The sequence below is a fragment of the Lygodium microphyllum genome, chromosome 6 (assembly GCF_053477565.2).
Source record: "Lygodium microphyllum isolate KBCC chromosome 6, Lygodium_microphyllum_v1.1.10, whole genome shotgun sequence".
Classification (NCBI taxonomy): domain Eukaryota; kingdom Viridiplantae; phylum Streptophyta; class Polypodiopsida; order Schizaeales; family Lygodiaceae; genus Lygodium; species Lygodium microphyllum.
The window spans coordinates 128,810,509-128,833,504 of record NC_141140.1 but is presented as its reverse complement, the minus strand read 5'-3'; positions in this window follow the sequence as shown (position 1 = coordinate 128,833,504).

Sequence of the window (22,996 nt, the reverse complement as noted above, 5' to 3'; positions counted from 1 at the left end):
TAATTTCGTTCCATCAATTTTTTTATTCTTGTATTTCTTCCAAAATGAATATGAAATAAAAAATTTAGGTATGAAACAACCTTGTATGTTCGTGGATATTGCAACTCCAAGAATCAGCAAACAGAAGCATACAACAGTGTGTAACGCAAAATCATAGTCAAATCTGCACATGAAACATACACTAGCCAATAAAATGTTAAAGGGTTAGATAAATAATAAAACTTTTCCCTGTACAAAAGAATTGTCAGATACTCATGGCACAATCTCGATCAACTAGACTGTCGTAACGCTCCCACTGCTAGTATATTTCTTCACTTGATAACCATTCTTGCATATAGAACTGTCCATCTTACTAACTTAAATATCCCAAACTCCAGCACTGAAAGGAATACCCTGACCGTGCGTGCAACTAACTACCTAACTATGTGGAAAATAAAACTAAAGTGCATGAAAACCTACAGGATATCAGTAACTCAAAGCATTGTATGTTTTTTTTAAATGATATATTTTTGTTTGTTTGTTTGGTTTTCAAAATGTAGAATAAAAGAGAAACATAAAAGACTAAGAAAACAAAATATCTAGACTAAAATCTTCAAAGTCTCTGAGATCTTCTAGTGAAAACAATAATCCTAATCCGAAATCATCGACACTATCTAAGTCAAACCTATTAACTAAACTATCATCTATAGGATGCTCAAGAATAGCCTCTAGCATAGGCATATCAGAAGTCACAGATCCGCTATCAGGTGCATCGCTAAGAACCTCCATCACATCATGGAGCGAAGCCGAAGCTACATCATCATAGTAGGGCATAGGGGCCACTGGTAAAGCATCTAAAGAATGCCCCTCGGTCGCATCCATATACCAACAAATATAATCCCAACATGGGCAGGGAACACTAGTTTGCAAATCATGGTAAGATGGAGTAAGGCGGTAGACAGTGGAACGATATCTCGCAAATTCTGCTTGCTCTCGGCCTACCCTAGACTGACCAGCGCCGCGCTCAAGAGAAAAAACACTATTATAATCATGACGCTGGTAGGTATAACCAATCATTTCCTGCATGGCAGTGGTACCATAGCATCGAAAGTATGTGCGACACTGCCAACACAAGAGCTGAGCACGCACAAATAAATGCCGCTGACAGGACCTACAACCAAAAGGTGGATGATAGTGTAAACAAAAAATAATCACAAAAGAAGAACCACAACAGGCCTCCCCTCTCGGTGCATATAAAAACCTGTCATGCATTTGAAAACGCGGAATATCGTAAGGTCCAGCATGAACAGGATCAGTACTATCGGCATCAATACGAGGGTAAAGCGCATCCATCCACAAAAAGGCCATACCTGCATCCCATTTAAAAATCCCCCCAAGAAAGAAAAGACATCCAAAGGTGGATTAGTCAAAATATTATTGTAACTACTAACCTAACTATACCTAGCTAGCCTAAGTCACAAAATGTTTAAGGCGCAGGCCATTGACCCTAAATGTCTCATTTTCAGCATTAATATCCTGCACATCAAGAGAACCATTATCATAAACATTAATCACTTTAAAAGGTCCCAACCAACGAATTTTAAGCTTCCCAGGAAATTTATAATAACGACTGTCATAAAGTAAAACTAAATCGCCTTCTTTAAACTCCCGTACTTTAATATTCTGGTCATGCCATGCTTTACGACGTTTTTGCATTACTTCTAGACTTTGTAGAGCTAATAATCTTTCCTCATCCAACTTTACCAATTGTAAAATCCGTTGTTTCAAAGATTCAACCTCACCTAGTCGTAATGATATAGCTACTCGTAAAGTGGGCAACTCTTGTTCAATAGGGAATATAGCATTAGTGCCATAAACTAAATTGAAGGGTGTATTTTGCAATGTCACCTTATAAGTAGTTCTATAGGCCCATAATGCTTAATAATCCATAGGAGCATGCTTGCATTAATATCTGACGTTTCCGGTGCTTATCAGCACTAGGTGGATATCAAGCAGTACTAAGAAAATTCGCAATATCAGCATACCATGGAACTTGTGTCTCCACAGTAAAAAGTGATGCATCCGGCAAATCATCTTCCACACCTTCCTCCTTGTTTGATGTTAATAATCGTGATAGATGATCTGCTAGAACATGGGCTCTACCAGGATGAGTAACTATTTGAAAATCAAACTCTTGGAATAACAACATCCAACGAATCACATGTCCTGAAAGTTCTGCTTTATTAAGCAAATACTTTAACGCCTCATGATCAACATATATAGTAAATTTATTCCCTAATAAATAATGACGAAATTTCTCCACCGCAAATACCATCGATAGGCATTCTTTCTCAGTGGTGGTAGAATTCCTTTCTGCATCACTTAAATTTCGACTCGCATAATAAATTGGATGATCCACCTTATTATCATCTGCTTGGCACAAAACAGCCCCTACAGCATACATAGATGCATCAGCATGAATATGGAATTCTTTTGTCCAATCTGGGGGGCTAATACCGGTCCTTCAATTAACTTCTGTTTAAGAAATTCAAATGCTTTCTGGCAAATATCATCCCAAGTAAAAGGAGTATCCTTTCGTAGTAGATTTGTCAAAGGTGATGCCACCCTTGCAAAATCGGAAATAAATCTCCGATAATAATTTAGATGTCCTAAAAATCCACGCAATTTCTTAAGATTTGTTGGAGGTGGAAGTGCAGAAATCTTAATAATTTTAGCTGAATCCATGGCAATACCTTCTTTAGAAACGATATGCCCCAATAAGGTTCCTTTTGGTACTCCAAAAACACATTTATCAGGATTCAAGGATATACCTACTTCATCACTACGTTCAAACACTTGTGTTAGTAGCTCAGGCATTTCTTTTGCTGTACCATAGACACAAAAGTCATCTAAGAAAACTTCCATCCATTGACGTAGGAAATCTTGATAAGCTGCAATCATCACTCTCTGAAATGTTGCGAGTGCATTGCACAAACCAAAAGGCATTACTCTATAAGCAAATGTACCCCATTCAGTAGTAAATGTAGTTTTGGATTGATCTTCAGGATGAATTAGTACTTGGTTGTAACCGCTAAATCCATCCATGAAAGAATACAGCTCATGACCAGCAACCTTATCAAGTACCTGATCAGTAAATGGCAAAGGAAAATGATCTTTACGTGTTTTGCTGTTCAGCTTTCTATAATTGACACAAATGCGAATCTTCTTACTATTCTTCTTGGGTACTACCACAATAGGAGATACCCATTCACTGTATGCAACAGGATAAATGAATCCAGCATCTAAAAGCTTAGTAATTTCAGCTTTCACTAACTCTGCATACATAGGGTTTGTTCGTCGTTGATGTTGACATACAGGTTTTGTGCCTGGTTCTAGATCAATAAAATGCTGACATAATTCAGCTTTAATACCCTTAAGGTCCTTATATGACCAAGCAAAAGCATCAACATGCACTCGTAAGACTTCTTCGAATCTTTCACGATGTGGCGATTCCAATTGGTCTCCTAAGTTTAAATATTTTCCTTCTGCCATTTTAAGCTTAACTACTTCAACTTCAGGTTCTTCAATACATAAAGAGTCTATTCTTCGTGGCTTAATTGTGGGCACATCTTCGGATATCTGCATCGATACATTTTCAAGCAGGTTATTCTTAGTACTTGATTCCGGTGCTTCTTCTCCCACATTCACAGAATTTACTAAGGGTAAAGCCCTATAAGGAATAATAGCCAGGTTATCGTGCGTAGCACCATCAACTTCTATTCCATAAACATTTACTAACTCAGGAAAGGATTTTTCAGTATATCCTTTCCCATATTTATCTAAACAGCCATTATTGACATTTACATCTTTACGAGATTTCAGGGTAAATGAGGTTCTTACAGAGTCAATTACGCTAGGTATCTGCTCTGAATTACATGGATATTGAGCATGTAACCTACGGCGATATCGACGTAAAATTTCGTTATTCTTTTCTAGACATTCCTGATCATCTAAACTCCAAAACCATTGATTATCCTTAAGCTTGAGAATTAATGAATGTAGATTCTCATCCTCCTCGCCCTGAATTCGACAGCCCAAATAATGTATAACTTGTTTCAGTTCCACAAAATTCCTAGGTGCTGCAGGTTCAAACCATCTAAGTTGTGGCTCTTGCCCATCCCCATAAATAGTAAAATCCATTACTCTTTCTTTTGGGTGAGGCAACACCACTGCTTGCATATTGTGCAATTTAACCGTAGTAGGTTCAGATTGGACTCGTTGATAACCAATTATCGGTCCCCTAGAACAGCAATAAATCTTCTGCGCAATTCCGTTGGAACGCTTAAAAGAATGACACAACCAGGGAACATTTGTAGGGTTTTTCTCTTGAGTCTCTGGCTCAAAAGTACTCTTAGATTTATTTTTTTCCAAAAACCTATTAGTGTTTTCATGTTCTTCCCAATAATTTGTATCCATAGATAACGCTTGTTCCATATGTAACTCACCCCTACTGAATTTAGATTTCTCTTCTTCTAAATAAAATTCTAAAAGCGAGATTTCATCTAGATATCGCCTTTCTCTAAACTGAAACTTTGCCTTTTCCTTTTGCAACTCAGTAATCTTCTTCATTGCTTCATTTACAGTAGTCAACGCTGCCTCACGCTCTACTTTCAATGCCTCGTTCAATTCTCTAATAATCCTAGCGTAATTACCATGATGTTCACGAGAAGTCTGTGAAAACCTATTAAAAGCTGAGGCTGAATCATCCTCATCCTCACGAGATAGTGGTCTTTGTAAGGGTTTACACCCATGCCTACTTCTCCTTTCTCTTTCCTTCCTTTCTAGCTGGTAGTAATAAATCCTTTTAGCTATATCTGGCAGTTGTCCAAATCCAAAGGGTAAAGCATTTTCCCCATAAGGAAGAGCTTCTAAAATCCTACTCTCAGGCATACTATTATGATTATCAGTAACATCATCTTCTCCCATACTTTCTGAAGAGGTTATTGAAATGTCAGCCACATCAAATATCATTAACTCAGGCATTTCTTTTTCCTCTAATTCAAACCGCTTCCAACCTGCTATATGCAGGAAATACATCTTCTTGATTATTTCCTTCTTGATCCATAGATAATTGAAAACATGTTTCAAGCGAATCATCAAAATATTCTGCTTCCTCTGCTAAAAGCATTAAGCAGTCTAGGGTTGTATCTTCGGATGTAGATAACCACTGAGTAATATCACTGTTCGAATCATTGTCAGATGAAAACGCTACAACATACTCACCAATACCCATCTGCTCTACCTTGTGAGGCTGATGTACTATATTGACCTCTACTTTTTCTACTGTTGCTGCGTGTGGTGTTTTAAATAACCAGGCATAAGGCCCTCCATGATCAGTCCTCTCCATGTCCGAATCATAAAACTCACTGTTGGATTTCTCATCCATTTCACTAACTGTATCATCTCCTGAATCTTTCAAAAATCCTTTTGAAATAACTTGTATTTTAACCCTATCATTTCGAGGACCAATCACAATTGAACCTTTATACCAGTCTTGAATGCATCTTGCTTGGTATAACCAAGGTCTTCCCAGCAGCACAGAATATGATGAAATATTCGTTTGCGAACGAACGATCAAATAGTTCACATGAAATTCTAATCCAGCTACTACAGATTTCACATTTCGCAGTAACCCCAAAGGAGTTACTTTTCTTTGATCAGCCACCCGTAAAACAATATGAGTAGGTTCTAGAGCCTTCAACCCTAATTCTTGCATTGCCTGTTCTGTCATCAAATTAACTGCTGAGCCACCATCTAACTGCACTTCATGTAGCAAGTGGCCATTAATAGTAGTATCAATAACTGGAGCTCCTGGGTCCACAAATAAATCTACTATTTTTACATCCTTAGTTGTTTTTCCTTTGGAAGAATTTTCACTGACTTTAGAAGCGTTTATCTCAATCCTCTTCCTTCGACGCCGAACTAATTTATGGTAAAGTTGTTTCTGACAAACAGGCGCTATTTCTAGCAATTGCCGAAGGTTAATAGTCAATGATATTTCTTCTAATGCAGCCCAAAGATCATAGGTCTTATTTACGGATTTTGCATAATCTTTACTCCCTTCCTTAGGAGAAACCAATCTTTCGGGAAAAGGAGCTACTCCCTCTTGAATCTTAGGATTTGCTAAGGGCACAGGTAATAACGGATGGTCAGAGGAATGCTGCGGAGAATCCGATTCAGGTAGTTCTATATTAGGATCTATGTCCTTAGACTTATCCTTCACTGCTCCGTTTAATTGTGGAATCTCTTCCTCTAAATCTTGCTCCTTCTGTTGTTGCTTTTGTGCCCTCGTAATGACACCAATCATCGGGTCAGCTCTAAAAGTCACCTTGCGAGGTATAAATTTTGACTTAACTCCAGTATCTTTCCTTATTGTTTCTACTTCAACTAAATTTGCAGCAGGCGTTGAAGGTTCGTTAGAGATTTGTTTCCCTTTGTCAGAAATTTTATTATCCTCTCGCTTAGGACAATTCTCTTCATAGTGTCCTTCACCACTGCACCTCCTGCAAAGAGGAGTATAGTCTTGATTTTTACGCGCATTTGGACAATATGTGGCTATGTGACCTTCTTGTTGGCATCGATAACAAATTACTGGTCCCCTAGGTCTTTGTTGACCACCTTGTCCCATTGGATTACGAAAATTTCCATTATTTCTTCTAAAAGGAGAATTTCTCCCTCGATTTCCATCACTGTTGTAATTGTTCCGAGGCACTGGGGGTCTACCCTGGGTGGGTAACCCTCGTGGCCTAAAAGGCTGATTGGGTGGTCCAATCTCATAAGTCCTATTATTACGATCCATGTAATTGTAATTCGTTTGCATTGAACGAGCTTGTTGTTGCTCTTGACCTAATTTATGCCAGCAATTTGTATCTAAATGACCGGTCTTGTGGCAAAAAGAGCAAAACGGTGGATGATCAGGCATTAACCTTGAAGGCGTCGGACACTCTGTAGCCACATGGCCGTAACCATGACACTTACCACACCAGATATTAGATCGAGGTGGGTTTGAAGTCGAATTTCCCGATGATTGTTGAGCACTAGATCCTTGTGTCGTTATCGAATAAATTTCCTTCAAAGGCGCTTGTACTGCAGTCATAATTTCCTCCTTTAATTTTCCTAGAGATTTCGAAATAATATCTGCTACTTTTGCTTCATCCAGAGGAGATTGAGATTGCGGCATAGAAGGCATTCCTGTCTGCATCATATAGGCTGGAATTGAAGTGTACGGATTTAGAGGTACACTCGACATGTTTGAACTTGCGGTTACCGAGGGATTTAAAGGAACGGTCACATAAGACACGTTCTTAGGTACCCCACCTGAAGTGCTTGGATATTCTGTCCGAGATTCTTTAAATAGATCTCTCCGTCGTTGTTGACTAAGCTGCACTTCTTCCCACCATCTAGCATGTGTTTTAGCATCTGCCAACGCAGCTGGTCGTTGTAAACTAACATGCTGATGAACTTCAGGATTAAGTCCATCAATAAACTTACGTTTTTGTGTGGGATCGTCAGGAGTAGGATTCATCTTACGAATAATTGTCTCCATGTGCTCAATATAATGTTCAACACTTTCAGTTGCTCCTTGGGACAAATAATCTAGTTGAAGAGCCAATCTATCTTGAAAACCTTGTCGTCTAAATTTTTCTAGAAAAGCTCTTGATAAGGCAGCATAGGTCCCTTTATGTTGAGCATCTAAATTCCCATACCATTTCGCTGCTTCATCTTTTAATGTAGTAGGGAAGACATGAAGCTTTTGGTCGTCATCTATTATCTCATTGGCGATGCAAGTCACCTCAAATCTTTGCGAATGGGCATCGGGATCTTCGTCCCATAGTCCCCCGAATTGCGTGAAATCAGCTAATCTGACTGGGTTGCGAGCCATTGTTTCTCTAAATAATAGCCCTAACCCTAAATCGTTGATAGTATCAAACCACGTAGGTTCCTGAGGCTTCTTAAATAATTGACGCAATCCGAAATTTGACTCTAAATCCCAGTCAAAGAGCAGTTCAATACTCCCGACCGTAGCATTAGCTTCACTCTCCCTATTTTCACTATTTTGCCTACCTCTTTCCCCAGTGACACTGCTAGTACTGGAGACAACTTGATCCCATTGATATGAAGCTGCTTCACTTTCCTTTGATGGTGTTCTATCAGTTGATAAGCTAGGCTGAAGAGGTTCTACCGTTGAGTTAGACACAGCGTCTACTCCCAAGTTCAGCAATGCGTTGACCCTCTCTAGCCTTTCTAATAACCAAGCCTCTTGTCACACTGCTTGTTCTCTAACTCGTTGATCCCTAGCTTCGTTTTGCTGCTTCCGTCTCTCTTCGGAATTCATCCACAAGTACTAAACTAGCTCTCACTGTCATACTCCAAAATTACGCTCGTTTTATTTGAAGCTATAAAATTAGGTTGTCGCTTGTATGCGCGCTTAGAAGGTTCAAAATAGTCGGCAACTCTGGGTCTATTTCCCCAAAAGGTAACTTTTCTTCTTGCTCGGGGATTAAGCCTAGAATTTCAGCAACCTCTCTAACGTCTTTCGTGTCGAAAGCAACTTTTAAACCTCTGGATACACCTCTGGATACATGTATCCAAGGCAACACATCATCCCACACTACTCTTCTAAACGTCCGATAAGCTGTGCGGTGATACCAATCAAAGTGGTATGATACACTGATTGTATTTATCTCTACCGCATCTATTAACCCAAAGTGTGTCGCTAGTAGAACTATGGTTTGCGCACAATCGTTATAACCCCAGCTCCAAGAGGACAATTATTCAACGTCCACAGTTAATTGTGGCCCAAAATATGTGCCTCCCTCTACTAACTCTGTATCCCTCGCCCAATCTAGCACTTTTCTTTGGCACTCTTGGGGAAAATTAGGAAAATAGTCCCTTAGAAAAGAGACTGCGTATTCACTCATAAATAACACCTAGGATTTGAATACCCTAGGAAAATTGATCACCCGGTAGAGCGCACTTGGCTCCCGGCAGACGCACCAAAAAATGACTGGCCAAAAACCAAGCCACTTTTACCCAAGTCAGCAAGCCAACTCCTAAGAGTTGTTGCACTAAACAGGTGATTGTTACTACTAACAATGCTAATTTGATTTAGTCTTCCATTAATTGCATGACATTTTATTTGTAGTAGTCCAACTATAAATATCTAAACTCCAGTAAACATACTTAATCTCATACTTCGCTTCTTTTCAACTTTTATAGCTAGATCTTTATATTGGGCACTAAAACGCTAAACCTAGGATAACTACAGTTTCCCTCCATCTTTCAGGAGCGGCTTCTCATAAATTTCTTCTGCCAACTAGTGGCGGTTTATCCAAGAAGTTTTGATATTTGACTTTAAGAAGTTTGTCTCATGTAACAGATCCCTTGGATCTATTTGTATATCTCCATTTAAGTTCCTTTATATATTTATCTTCTTCAACTGATTAAAATTAGTTCATTTTATTCATTTAATTAACAACAAACATTCAAATCAAAACAATCTAACGTTCTAAAAACCCATAACTTTTATCCCTTGGTAAACGTCTCCCCACTTCGTACCGCGATTTCGTCGTTGCTTATTAGTATTTAAATACTTAATTCATTTTGCGAATATAACGTCCTTTTCTTCTTTTTCTTCATTAAATACAAATCAGGACTAAACCAGGTACTTTCCGCACTCTAACGAAATCACATACATAGTTTATTTTACATTCCCATATTCCCTATTACTTTATAAATGAGTCTTAGTAGCCCTTCACTCTATGTATCTAAGAAATTGGTTGTAAGATGAATAACATGTAAAAATTTAATATAGATGCTGAGGCTTTTTCCCCCATGCCATCCATTCAATCATCTTATTAAGTTTTTTTTTTAAAAAAAAATTGTAATTTAGTTTAAGGTTATAATTTTCTTATCATCAGTAATCATCAAGAAAATACTATTGTATCTCTCATTTGTTTTTCCATCCCTGTGTTATTGAGTAGTACATCACGTATCGTTTTACTTACTTAAAATAAAAAAAACACCATGTTTATGAAAAAAATATTTTTTCCGATAGAATATAATTAAACTGATGTTTCTTTTCATCTTAAAGCTTACAAAAATTCATCAGCAATCAAGAATTGTCTTTTCAGCTTTCCATGTAAAGATTCATATTTTTATTGATAGAGAACAATTTTTTTATTTAAGTGAAAACTGCTATTTTACTTTGAACATAACTAGTTTTGAATTTTTAAATATGTTAAACCATCTCTAAAAATTCTGATAAAAATTCAGTAAATTTCCTGAGTCATAACCTTTATAGAAAAAAAAATATCACAACTTATAAATTTTCAATCAGCCATTTTATAAAAATTTATTTGAGTCATTTTTAAGTCATTTTTAAGCATTTTCGACTATTTTCTATTTTCAATAAATAAAACAAGTCCGCATAAACGCAAACAACCATTCAACATAGAAAAATAAGTTTCAAAACATTTTCTAAAAAATACTAAACTAAACATTTACTGATAATATATCATTCATTTTAGATAAATAGTTTAGGCATATACTTGCAAATCCCGCGCGTCGTTGTGTTGTCTTTGAAGACCGTGTCCTCTTGCAGTCCAACCAAGAAGAAGTCTATCCAGTCATTTGGAATAGCAAGCTCACCCTTTTTTGCTTTCTTACGTTTTCCTTTGCAAATTGCATTGTTGCTATAGGAACGAGCACTTAGAATTCTCTTAAAATTTAATCTTGATTAAATTTAAACTTATGGGGATTTATTGTGGTGATGACAATTGTGGAATTATCTCCCTTTGACTCTGGAAGTGCTTTGCCAATTCTCTCTCCCCTTAATTCTTGGAAGACGATGCCTCTCCATAATATTCTTTCTCTCATATGCCATCATCCGAATGTATGCATCTGGATAAGCAGCCTTGCACTCCTCTACCTCTCTTGTCGAACTCCAAGCAAGGAATCCAACCCTTGGATACGATGGAGTCGATCTCCTTGGCGATTTGATCGGATGACAGAGAAAGAACATATGACAGTGTCTCGAACCTCTTGTTCTCCAAGGGATTTACCACTTGAGCTATGCAAGACATGATGAAGCAAAGACTATACTGATAGGAGCAACCGTCAAAAAGGAGGCCGCCATAGACTCTCTCTCTCTCTCTCTCTCTCTAGACACGAGCACTCTACTGCAGCATCATACAGAATCGCAATGTAATTGCAATGCATGTTAGAAATTCACCAAACCATTGTCGGTCGGTGTGGTGTCTATTCAGGGCAATTCTTCCATGAGACATCAATGGGTTACAAAGCAGCACATAGTCGTCCGTCATCATTGTGTCCTTCACGCGTTGTTCTTCACCAGACCATTCCGCACCATCGCAGAGTTCTTCAGGCGGATCACTCCAGCATACAAATACATACATCTCTGCACGGCATTACTGGTTGGAGCATCTTCACGGCATCGTGGTTTCTTACATCGCACACATCTCTGTGACATACATCTCTGCGATTTTCCATTGTGCCCTTTTCAGACCATTTTCCTTCCTGCAGATTATATCCTGTACCATTCTGCGCCAGTTTTTTTGTAAAAATAGCAACAAGAATCAGATCTGTAACGGCACAGCCCGATCTCTAACTGCATTGCCTGCCCATGTGCCCAACACTCTCGAGAATAATGGATTTCTTTTGGATCGATACTCATGATTGGAATACTTGCTTTTGTTTAGAAGTCCAAGTAGCAGGGAATTGCATCAAGGCCTTTGTGGGTAATACCATAGGTCCCTCGAATCATAGGTTTAGTAGGTCCCTTTTGTTATTTTTTAATTTTTTAATTTTTTTAAAGCTCCCACCTAAGATGGTGTGGTCTCTTAGGGTGGTTATTGACGCGGTTATTGATAGCATGCAAATGTTTGAGTTGTTGACAAGAATGTCTTGGTAGCTCGAGAAGGAGTAGATAGTCATTGAAGCTTGGGTAGCAAAACCCATCTATTATTGATATAATAACCTTAGGCACACAATATGATCTTGAGGAACTATCACAACTTAGTGTTGATTCTCCTCTGGTATCCACGCACATTGGTCTCAAATTGTAGGAAATAGATCCATGTGATTGTTTTGCAAGAGGTGTAGCACCATTGCTATTGTATTTTACCTTAAGGGTCCATTTCTTCTGGTTGTCTCTAGACTTAGCTGGCCAAGTTTGCTCATAGGCACCACATCCTCCAAATTTCTTATGTCTTAAGCTAATCTTGACCCCCTAATGAAAATTATATCTAGCTTTAGTTGCGTGTAATCTTGGGGTTTGCACACATGCAAATCAATTACAACACCAACATGGGACCTCTCATATAAGAATTCCTTTGGACTGACATTTCCTGGCCAGACTGCAAGGACACAGCCTCCAAAGACAGCAACAACGAACACCGCATCTGCATTAAATTCATGTAAAAATTTAGTAATAAGGTGTCAATTGTATAAAGTTTTGCCAAAAAATTGTTGCAATAAATGGCATATTTTTAGGTGTTGTCAACTAGGTCTTATTGATCTAGTTTATGTCAGCACAAAGGATCAGGTAGCTGACATATTCACGAAGGCATTGGGTGCAGAGAAGCTGCGCAAGTTCAGAGACCTGCTTGGTGTGCAGGAATTGGGATTGAGCTCGAGGGGGAGTGTTGAGATATCGAGCTCCACTCGTGATATGCCAGGGTGACTGTTGTGCATTTATGTCACCGACTTGTCAGTTGCAGATGCGGTTGGTACACCACCCATGAATAATAGCTAGATGACAGCTATCCTTATCTACTCTAGCTCGTGGCTCAGTTAGTATGCCACCTTAGTTAGTTGAGTTTGGTTTGAGACCCATATATAGAGTTCTTCTATTTCTATGTACTTGAGTTCTTTTGGCTTACACAACTAAGAAGAGGAAAACTGTTTTCAGCCTCCATCTTTGTGTGTATTTCCTCCATTGTGCAAGCGAGAAAGCTACAAGTGAGACTCCTTCCTTCTCTCCCACAATCTTGACAGCAGTCCCATACCAAAATCGAGATCCCGAGACATGAGGCCTAAGCGGTAATTCAATTTATGAGTTTTTATGCTATTTGGTTGATGAAATATTGTTCCCATGGGCTGATTATGCATTATGATGTTGGTTGCTATGAGTTTGATCAGTTTATGCTCTGAAAATCAGAAAATCATAAGTGATATGACTGAAATTAATGTCATAAAACTCGTAAAACACGCGTTTAAGGGGTAAAAATGGGATTTTTTGCAAAATAAATGGAAAATATGAGGCATAATGCCTACAAAGCCTGAAATTTTGCTGTCAAGGAACCTCAGGGCTACAACTCACAATTAATTTTAATTTTTAGTCATTTTTTATTGAAGAAAATAGAGGAAAAATACAAAAAAATGGTGAAAAATGGATTTTAAATGGGAAAAAAATAGGAAATGATCAAAGAAAAATTCCAAAAAATTACATAAGTGTTTGTGCAATGTATAATGAAGGTAGAGCATGAGGTTGGCCTCGGTTTACCCTCGTTTCTATGTTTCTATCCGTGTTTATCGCTTTCTCTATAAAGAAATACACATAAAACAACTCTTTCACCTATCAACGAATGCAAAACATTAAACGGTAGGGTGAGAGGGGAGTTTGAGGGTCAAAGTATAATCTTAAATATGATTTATGTATTGCATCATGCTTATAGGCCGTTGTTTTAAAATAAAGGAAAAGGTAGCATGAGCGTAAGGCTCGGTGTCTCTCCTCGTTTCAATATATAAACATTAGCATGGAAATCATGAAAAGATTGGTTTCGCACAATGCACAATGTTGATTTTATTTTGTTTGTGCACTAAACCATTCACATTATGCACTATGCATGGTTCATGTTATCAAAGAAAAAGCTCCTGGACTGCATAGCAATTGTTTTCTTAGGAATTTGACCCACGATTGAGAGTGTGAGGTTATCCCTTACCGTAGGGTAGAGGGGCGGTTTCTTAAGGGGCTGTTAAGTGAGAACACATGGTATATCTCCTGGAAATACGAGAAATATAAAAGAGAGGAGTTTGTGTTCGTTTGTGTTATATGTTTAGCAGTGCATCAAAGGGCCAATCCTTGCGATGTAGGAGAGCTGTAGTGGGGCTGCAGTGTTTCTACCCGAGAGGTTGTCTCCATACGTGTGTGATCATGGCATTGCCAATAAGTATGGGTTCTCCCTCTGAGGAGCTTAAGGGAACCGTTGGACTATAAACTATAAACGCATGAATTAAGCTTTAGGGCAGTTTGTCCTTTAGCATTAGATTGACGCTCCTGGTCCGCGAGGCCGTGAGGGTGTTTGTGTGTCATGAGCATGAGGTCCGGCTAGTGCTATAGCCAGTGCTGGCCCATTTTAGGTCCCATCACTACCCCCAAGAAGGCATGACATTGCCCCAGGTCATCCTTAGGAATCTACTAGGCTATTGTAAGGTAATAAATATCAGCTCTTTAATTTTTCTCTTTATTTTTTTATTTCAAGGGTTAGAATCCCTTTTTATATATCTATGTATTGTATATATTTTGAACACATTTATCATTTTCTTCTTGTATTCCTCAAGCTTTCCTAGTTGCCTCACAACTAATAGGAATTTCTATAACTAGCTTCCTAGCAAGCTAGGAGGATAGGGTCATTGCCACTACCTCTAAGACAGAAATTTATACACCTGATAATGTCTTCACAAGAGGCAAATAACTACTCAAACCTCCCTAGACATACCTAACCTAATCGTGTGACTTCATGCCTTGATTGCCAATTCCCAACAAAGAAAGAACATCCTCAAATAAACATACACATTCTGTTTCAAGGAAAAGAACTCTAAAAGGAAATATACTAATTGGACCGACCATCCACATAGCAATTGGCTCCCTCTAGGTGCTTCTTCAAACCTGTCTAGTGTAGCACTAAAACAAAGAACCATCAAACACACCCATACCAACTAGACACTTGGCCCTCTTGGCCTAAATAAATATTTCTTTTTATACTAACTCAACCTCCAACAACTGAGAATTACTCCCTTGATCCTTAAGATTAGCATGCTACACACCAGTAGATCAAGGAGTCATGCTACTTAGGCCCCTAGCTAATCGTACTTCTAAAAACGGGTCTCTTCCACCTTGTGGACACTAACCAAACCAAGCCTTATTGTTGTCACAACACTAACCTACCCCACTAATTCGTTGGTAATGGCACAATGAATCAAATGGGCATAATTCCAAGGGTGTGGGAAAAATCCTCCTTCAGTGACATAGGGTCTCTCATCCTAACTTAAAACTATGTGTTTATTTCAAAGCCATTGACAAAGGGGTCACAGTATACATCTTCTTGCAATTGATTGACTTTCATTGGCCAAACCTTCAAAATGTCATCAAAGGCTCTTGTGTACTCTTTGATAGAGATATATGGCTCTTGTCAAATTTGTGCAAGCTGTCCCAAGTCCTCAATCATAGGAATCTTCATACCCATCTAGAAACTCGTCACATAGTTCCTCAAATGTTCTAATTGACCCTCTTGGGAGGCTCCAATACCACTTCCTAGCCTCTCCCTTCAAGGTACTTGAAAATGCAAGTATCTATTGTATATCATCAAATCCACTAGCAAGGCAGGTTAGGGCATATTCTTCCAAACATCGGATTCTCATCTAACAACCCATAAAACACTAGAAGATCCCTAATAAGGAGGAGGGTATTCAATCTTCTTCTTTGGGATCAACACTAGGTCATCTAGATCTTCATACTCATCTTGACCTTGTACTAGCATCTTAGAGATTCCACTCTCTTTCGTTTCCACCTCTAACAGTGTGGGAAAGTTACTTTTCCATGGACTTCCCTTTCCACCAAATCACAAAGTGATTTAGGGAGTCCAATACTTTGCAATATGGGATCTATCCCATCACCTACTAGTGGTACTTTAACAAGTATACTCTCATCTACCACCACTTTACTAGAACCAAGGATATGTCCCAATAGAACCTTCCTTTCTAACAATGGTTTTCCACACACATAGACATCATCCAATGCTTTATGGATCATAATAATTTCACTACAGTACTAACTATATCATGCGCTAGTATCAAATGTATCCTTGGGTCATAATCATGCCTTGCTATGTGCATATTGACCATTTTCATCAAGTCTTTTCTTCTACAAAAGATTGTCATTAGTGGTCATAAATGACTATGTTGTCTTAACATTACTTTTACTTTCTATTTTCTCTAATTCCCATGAGCTATTAATCTCCTAGGTAGCTCCATGGGTAGTTTTCCATAGTGGCCCAAACTCAAACATGTATCACTAATAGGGTAAAGGATGAAGTAGTTATCAATATGGCCAACCAAAGATCCCACTAAACCATTCAAATTGACAAATTATCTTTTGGGTTATGTGGATTCTTTAGAATAATTATCATGCCAATGGCAAAGGCTTTAGTTAGCTCCAATTTAAAATCCACCATTTCAAGGTAGCTCCTAGATAGAAACCAAAAAACGAAAAGTTCCTTATAGCCATGCCACTTATTCACAATTCTTGGCAAACAAACCACTTATTGGGACCTAAAATGGGCTCAACACTAGCTCTAACAACTCTAGCCAGTGGGCTCCTAAACACACCAATAAATAACTCTTCTAACTACTTTGTTTATAGATATACTTTTGGATTATAGTACAACTAATTACCTCTCACTACTCCCTATATCAGTTGACTACTCTCTATATCCCACCTCAAAATGGTATTGCCAAGTGCATCAATAGGACTATTCAAGAGAGGGTTTGTAGTATGCTCAATTATGCATGCTTATCCCATACATTTTGGAATGAGATAGTTACTACTATATTTTATTTTTATTAATAGATCCCCATGAATTTCTCTTAGTGGTAGAGTTATAGGGGAGCTATAGTATAGTAAACATCCTACACACTTAAGAGTCTTTGGATGTGAGAACATTCTGCCATATTTTTAAAGAAAAGTGCAACAAATTGGATTTGAAGTCTACCAATGCATCTTTATTGGATATGGTGATGTAGATGAGGTGACCTATTGTCTTTGGGATTCACATACTCGAAAAGCTATCCACACCCACTATGATGTTGTATTTCATGAGAATAAGATGCATAAGAAACATGAGCAAGTGATTGATATGTTCAGGGTGATCTTTTAGGAGGAACCACTAAGACTAAGTACATTGCCATAAGACCCTTCACAGTGTCCCAATGTCATCGGCTAGGTGTTCCCATGTAATGAGCAACAATTCTCATTGTGAATGCTATGTCATGCCTAGAAGGAGGTCTTTCTCAACAATGTACTCAGTCATAGTGGTTGTCATAGAAGTCATACAACTCAATCATTGCAAAAAGACAAGTCATAGGTAATATCGAGGATGAGTACATTGCATCCCCACTAAGGCTTAGAAGGAGGTCTTATGGCTAGCCATCTAATTATGTTCCTTGATATTACTTCTATGACTCCTACCCTACATTTGGATTCTATCAATGCCATTTGATTGACAGGTAGTTTGATGTTTCTTGCGAAGACTAAGCATATGAAGGTGTGTTATCACTTCATCATAGAGGTGATTGAGGACAAGCACATAGAGATTATCAATATGTCTACAGATGAGAATCCTACTGATCTTTTTATTAAAAGTCTCCTAGTGGATGCTATGCATTCCTTAGGAAGATGAGAGGAATAGGATGATATGGTACCTTTCCTCATCCATTTGTACTCATATGCACATATCATTTTTTCTCCTCACTCCAGGCGTATTTTCCTTTAAGTAGGAGGTTGTTGGGGGTTAAAGGTTTTCTATACCTAGTTACCTAATTTATATTGCACTCAATGATTTAACACTTGTACACTACATGTGGTAGCTTCCCATCACTATCATCTTTATTCTTTATTCTTTATAAAGGGAAGGCAGGTCACACATTGTGACTATTGGAATTTCTACACACTGGTCTTGCTCTCTTGAGTTCATATCTCCATAGCCATTACTCCAACTTTTGCTTGTGCTCTTCTCACTCTCACTCCTACTCACCCTTTCAATAAATTTTCTCCTACTTACATTTTGTATAGATCAAATGGTATGATTAGAATCCAAATGGGTATGTCTTACATAGACAAGGGAAAAAGTGACAACATTATTATGATCAAGTTTATAATTTGTCATATATTAAAGGCATTCTTGCAAAATATAAAACTTACAATATGACTATCAAGTTAATGATATCTTTAGGTTAATGCTTTCCATATGAGTGATAGCCTCCAATTTTGTCATCAAAAAGGCTAAAAGCATGTGGCTCTACATCGACAAGTTATTCACTTTATCAAAAATGTTTGTGATATTGTATCTAAGTTGTACTTCATTGATATACATTTTTACCATTGTAAATGCTTGGCTTGGAGCTATAAAAGCCATTGCATATGTTCTTTTATTTTAAAAACCTTAGGAATCTTGCCTAGAATACATGCAACACATAAGGGCTTCAACCTTTGCTTTTGTATGGTCAAAATATTTGATTTAATAAAGGTTCAAAAGGGTGCAATTGGGGTTCTTGGGAAAAAGTGGTTGAGGAGATTGGAGCACGACAGATTGTGGTGCCTCTTTAACTTCCCTCTTCCCTTTTTTCCAAACTCTCTCTTTGTCCATCCTTCTTCTTGCTCTTCCTTTGTGCTGCAACTATGGATCTTGAGTGTGTAGAGAAAGAGGAGGAGCCTCCTGATCTTGTTTCTTGATTGATGAGGGTGTGTCTTGAGTCTTTTGTGTGTGTGTATTCATGGCAAGAGAGGCGTGTTTGTAGGATTCATGGTGAGGAGCAAAGCTCCAAGCATATACTTTGCTGCTTGGTACCCTGGTTTTATGCTTTCTTGTGTGCTAGGTGAGAGCCGGTCATTTTTGGTTGAAGCCCTTATGTGTTGCATGTATTCTAGGCAAGATTCCTAAGGTTTGTAAAATAAAAGAACATATGAAATGGCTTTTATAGCTCCAAGCCAAGCATTTACAATGGTAAAAATGTATATCAATGAAGTACAACTTAGATACAATATCACAAACATTTTTGATAAAGTGAATAACTTGTCGATGTAGAGCCACATGCTTTTAGCCTTTTTGATGACAAAATTGGAGGCTATCATTCCTCCCACACTTAAATTGGTGAGCTCCCGCGAACCAAAGAACCATAGTAAACTTCCATTGTAATCTTCAAGAAAAACTTTGTATCCTTATTCTCTTTTCTTCTCACTTCCGTGGATCATTTGTCCACTTCTTCAACAACCACTATCTCTTCACATCAATATTTTGTCTTAATTCCAAATACCCATCACTAACTAATATACTGATAAGGATGAATACCACAACACTTTGATTTTGGGAGACACACTATCTCCATGAAGAAGAAACATTGAAAATCCACCAATTTGACACCAAAAAGGTGAAAACCCGCAAAAGATCTTCAATAAGTACTCCCACTTCATCAAATTTAGCTTTAAGATACTCCCACCCAGAAGATTCTAATGCTTTGGCTTTATTTTCAAAAGCAAAGAATGATATGTTGCATATGAACTAGCTTTATAAAGACCTTAGGATTTTAAGGTTATGATAAAAACTAAAGATTATCTTATCCTTCTTTCTGGTTATCGCTGCATGTAGCACTGCCTGTGGATGAGGGTATCAGTATATGTGGATTGTCTGGTGGACGACGGCACAACAGCAACGCAATGTTCTTCTTCTTCTTCTGTCATGCCTGTAGATGGAAAGCCGTAAAACCCCCAGATATCACATCCCTTGTGAGATCCTAAGTTGTCGATGCCCATACTAGCCCTTGTATTTTACAGGATGAGAGGCGGAGAAGGCCTTTCACTCGTGCTGCTTTGTCTCGTCTTCCTCTCTTTTTCCCCCTTCCTTCAACGTTCTTCTTCTTCTTCCTCACTATCTGGAAACTTCAGAGTAGTGCTCATGAGGCTATCATCAGATAGACTTAATCCAGCCAAATCTCCACAGACGTGGACCTCCATGCCATTCATCCTGAGAATGGACTACCCAAACTGATCCTGCGCAAATGAATTGCCATTTTGCTGGTCTAAGTTTAGGGATTCGTGGCCGTCAATCCCATAAGAAGCATCTTTTGTCGGATGACGATCACTAGGCAACTGACAGTAATTTGGCACGCCTTCCACTTGAGGTTGGAGACATCTGTTTTGGCATCCGGGAAAATGGTCGCTTTTCAATATGGTATTCTTTCCAAGAACTGATCCTCTTCTGACAAGGGTAACGCCATCGTTCACATGCCCTAGACATGCACAGAGACTAGAAGGCAGACCATCTGTTGTTATCCCATCTTTATTCTTCTTCTTACTTTCCTCTAAGCTTGAAAAATATAACATATGAGAACAAATCTTCATACAACTCCCTGCTCTTCAAAGATCTTGAAAACCTGCTCTTTACTTTGCAGAATCCATGGCTAGCCCGGTCCCGGCAACAGAACCAAAAATGACCGGCTCTCACCCAGCACACAAGAAAGCATAAAACCAGGGTACCAAGCAGCAAAGTATATGCTTGGAGCTTTGCTCCTCACCATGAAACCTGCAAACACACCTCTCTTGCCATGAATACACACACACAAAAGACTCAAGACACACCCTCACCAATCAAGAAACAAGATCAAGAGGCTCCTCCTCTTCCTCTACACACTCAAGATCCATAGTTGCAGCACAAAGGAAGAGCAAGAAGAAGGATGGACAAAGAGAGAGTTTGGAAAAAAGGGAAGAGGGAAGTTAAAGAGGCACCACAATCTGCAGTGCTCCAACCTCCTCAACCACTTTTTCCCAAGAACCCCAATTGCACCCTTTTGAACCTTTATTAAATCAAATATTTTGACCATACAAAAGCAAAGGTTGAAGCCCTTATGTGTTGCATGTATTCTAGGCAAGATTCCTAAGGTTTTTAAAATAAAAGAACATATGCAATGGCTTTTATAGCTCCAAGCCAAGCATTTACAATGGTAAAAATGTATATCAATGAAGTACAACTTAGATACAATATCACAAACATTTTTGATAAAGTGAATAACTTGTCGATGTAGAGCCACATGCTTTTAGCCTTTTTGATGACAAAATTGGAGGCTATCAATGAGATAGAGTTAGGTCCTTTAATCAAAACTAACTCCCTTGTATTACAATAGGGTCAAGATTGTCATGCACTATAAAGATGCATCTAACTAACAACTGAAGTGGGTTTAGTATATTTTACGATAAGAAACCTTAGATTTAGCGAATATAAGCAAGTCCTTCATATTTATTTTTTGTATTATATCAATAGGCTAAATCCTTTTGCGTATTTCAAGATTATATTGAGTTATGTACCATAAAAGGTATTAAATCTCATTTATTTAATTTGATTCTTGAGCTTATTCTTACACTTCGACGTCGTTTTTGATGGAGCATGTGCTTACAAACATTGAATCAAAGTTGGAAATTCTTGATAGAGGTAACTAGAGATGTATCTAAGCATGAATTTTTGCATGATATACATTACACTCTAATCCTCCCATTAATGCATGCAACTATATTCATGTAGTCTTCTTATATCTCCAAAGTTCTAGAGAGCAAAATTGATATGTAATATATTATTTTCATTGTCTTCTTCTTTTAGTTATCAATCAATTCTCTCAAATTCTTATAAAAGAAATTGACAACAATACGTAGTGCCCATGTATAACAACTATGGAAAACACTGATGCATGTTGTGTTTAATGCACTGATACTTCTAAAGAAGTCTATGGGAAAGAAAAAGATCAATTTCACTTAAATGAATCTCTCTTTCATGTAAAAATTGCATCAATCTAATGGATAACATTGACTTTGAGATAATGCAATGATGATGATTATTCACCTAATTTGAACTTCTAATTGGTGGCTTCTTCTATAAGCAGTTAATGACAACAATGTGATACTAATGAAAGCATGGTTGATTTACCCAACAACTTTGTGTACTAGCTAGTCTATGAGGTTTCATCTCATTCGCTTTGTGCTTTTGTGAGCCCTTTGCTCAAAAAAGAATTACAAATAACATGCTTTGCATGCAATGAACAAGGCACTTCATGCCTAATGTGTAAAATCCTACGAGTGTAAATATGTTGTTTGTTGAGATTCTTCAGTACATAAGCATATAATTAGTCATAAATACTTATACACTATACTAGACAACATGATTTTTGAAATGCAAGCATTTAACTTCTTTAGCCACATAAAAAATCGATGTGAATCAACAGTTTTGTGATGAAAAATATAGTGGTTGATGTTTTGAAATAAGAGAGGAGTTTAAGGAAGAATAAGGTTGACATATTGATGAAATATGCAATGATTGATCTTTAAAAAAATAAAAGAGTTAAGAATGAATAATGTTGACATGTAGCATTTACTCAAAAAATCTTAGGTCATCTAAAAGTATTGGATTAACATCTTACATCATTAAAATTTTTGGACAAAAAATGTGCACTTTGAGATATATAAATAGTATGTACTTGTCATACTTTAGAAACACCCATTGGGAGTGAGTAGATTGTTGATCCCTAAATCTTTTACTCCCAGGTGGCATGGGAAAATAGCATGTATGGTATCTTATCTTATATAGACTCTTTATATGTGTTGAGTAAGGGTGACAAATATGTGTATGCATGTGTGCTCAAAGAAGCTCTTACTTCCCTATGTTCACACACACACACGCACACACGCACACATGCACACACGCACGCATGAAGATCTAGTGCTTTTGAAAAGTGATGCATAGTCATTAAATAGTGTAAGAGAGAGATACCTCAACACATGGTGCCATTGGTTAGACTCTATAGGTTTTATATGAGACTTCATCAATGGTGGCCTTTCTTTATTCTGCAACAAGTGTAGCTTAGACCATACACATCCTTGTACACATATGATAGGATG